At 34.7% G+C, this 2668-nt stretch overlaps 1 protein-coding gene across 1 annotated transcript in view; it reads left to right on the forward strand.

Annotated features, from left to right (window-relative positions):
• The first annotated feature begins 2619 nt into the window (after positions 1-2619).
• tdrd5 (tudor domain containing 5) overlaps positions 2620-2668 on the forward strand; it is a 46951-nt gene continuing 46902 nt past the window's right edge. The window contains exon 1 of the mRNA XM_015387859.1: positions 2620-2633. The gene's annotated coding sequence lies outside the window, so the exon portion shown is untranslated. The remainder of the gene's footprint in view (positions 2634-2668) is intronic.

Raw genomic sequence — 2668 nt, forward strand, 5'->3', positions numbered from 1 at the left:
TATATATATATATATATATATATATATATATATATATATATATATATATATATATATACAGACATACCACATACAGACATTAAAGTGCAAAACTGAGACTTTTTAATATGTGTCAGATTTGTGGATTGTACAACTAATATTTTTACTGTTGATGACAGATTGAATAGTGCTCAATGACAAACATAGCTCTAGACAGGGGCCAAATATAGACATTAGAGGAAAGTATCAAATAAAAATATGCATAGGAGGAGTTGTGGATGGGGGAGGGTGGCCTAGTAGCTGGAGCATTGCGCATGGGTCTCCACACTCCCACAGACTGCCACTCTGTGTCCCTGAGCAAAGACCGTTAACCCCACACTGCTCCCAAGGCGCCGCACAATGGCAGCCCACTGCTCCCAAAGGGGATGGGTTAAATAAAGAAAGTTCATTTCATTGCTCTGTACTTGTGACAGTGTAATGACGATAAAAGTTTGAAGAAAAAAAAAAGGAAGTAAACTAAGCAAGGGTAAGAGAGCTACTTTAAAGATTGTTAAATGATACAGTTTTGGTGATATTTCTTCTTTTTTTTTTAGAAGGACAGGTATGTTGAAAAGGAAACAAAAATGTTGACAGCCTCTGATCCATACTCCTCTAAAAGGTGGCAGTGGTGCACCTCAAAGCTGTCTGGTAACTACCCTAAAACCAAAACAAGAAGAAGAAGATGAGGGATTTTTGCAGCAGTTGATGGCATGTCAAAGAGGTAATGCAATCATTTGAATCAGGTGTGCTGGAGCAAGGAGACATCTAAAACAAGAAGGCTGTTGGGCTGAGGAGCAGGGTTGAGAAATGCTGTCTGCATGAGATGGTCAGAACTTAACTTGTATACCCTTTAACTTTCTGTCTTTGACATGCTTTATCTGTTTGCTGTTTTTCTTGTTCTTCATGATACAGTTTGTTCAATAGTCTTCTATATATATATATATATATATATATATATATATATATATATATATCAGAGGCTCTCAGAACAGCTTGATTTATACTCAGATTAACCCACAAACAGAATAAATATCTTTATCAATAAGGGTGACATGAAACCAAACCACTTTTCTAAGGGTTATCAGTCTGAAGCAGGAACAATAGGATGTCTCCTTTTGGACTTATTTTCCAGGAAACCACTTGAGAACTATAAACATGTTTTAACTTAGCATGTTTTCACAGCTTCATGTCAGCTTACCACAGAAAATGACCATAAAATACACTGACTGTTGGGTTTGTAATGTTGAATCAAAAGGCACTTTTAAGTCCTTGAAGTAGCAAATATCCTGCAGCTTTCTTGTTTCATAGAATTTAAGAGAAATACATGAAAGGGTAGTAACTTTTTATACTACATAGACTCAGTTACATTGACCTGAAAATGTAGTTTAGAGAAAAATGCTTTAAGAAGTAGTTTTAATTAAATGTACTTTTACTTACAGTAACTAACATTTTCCTGAGAGTATTAATACTTTACTACTGAGGCAATTGGCTAAAAAATAAAGGCTTACACTATAAATGTATGGGTTAAACAATGAAGATTCAAGATTGTTAAATAATGTATAATATTGCAAATCAGTTGAGTCGGAGATTGGTGGTACATATAGGCCTAGCTAAACTTTTGACTTGCGAAAGGAGCATAAATGTAAATCAACAAATTACAAAATCAATACTTGAATTTGGGCAATCTGAATTTGGGCAGAATTCTTTAGATTTCTGTTACAAAAATTAACAAAGATTTTGCACTTTGAGTTATAAAAAAATGACAAAATAGAATCAATTGAAAAAAGTCAAACGGGTTTAAAAGTTCTTAAATTACATCTGAACAAGGATTTAACTTTGTGATGAAAGTTGGTTGTGGCTGTTGGATCTACAGGTACTCGAACCAAAAGCTTTCATTAGGGTTTTGTAATTTCCAAAAATGAACTTCCAAATATTTATTGAATGATTTCCTATTGTTGAGAGCACAAGAGTACCGCAGTACACTGCTATTTATATTTAGTTAGGCAGATCCATTTTAGAGACTTATCTATAAAGGGCTCAAAAACAATGATTTATAAAAACACTATTAGTAAAAGCCGATACCAATGCCAACATAAATATATAATGAATCACTAGTAAGTACACAATTTCAATTCTTTCTATCTATCCATCCATTCATCCATTCATTCATCCATCCATCCATCCATCCATCCATCCATCCATCCATCCATCCATCCATCCATCCATTCATTCATTCATTCATTCATTCATTCATTCATTCATTCATTCATTCATTCATCCATCCATCCATCCATCCATCCATCCAGAAAAAGTACAAATATTAACACAATGCTGTGCATGTAATGATTTACAATGTGACACAATATTATGTCACATTTTATTTTGTATAGTACTGTGTATAAATCTTATTTGTTGTTATGGTAGTAATATTTGAGGAAAACAAAAGGTTTTCGTCCACAAATCCCTACACTGGTGGTGTAGTACCACTTGTGGCCACTGGAGGGTGCATTGCCTCCATGCTGTTCTGTAGGGTTAGAGCAGGGTTTGCACAGACTGGCTTTAGAGGCTGCAGGAAATACATCGCCGACCTAATCAATTTTCTCGGTTCTTTTCAGGTCAGTGAATGATTTGACGAGCAAACCTGTGGTAT

This window comes from Cyprinodon variegatus, unplaced genomic scaffold, assembly GCF_000732505.1.
Source record: "Cyprinodon variegatus isolate N-32 unplaced genomic scaffold, C_variegatus-1.0 Scaffold405, whole genome shotgun sequence".
Taxonomy (NCBI): Eukaryota; Metazoa; Chordata; class Actinopteri; order Cyprinodontiformes; family Cyprinodontidae; genus Cyprinodon; species Cyprinodon variegatus.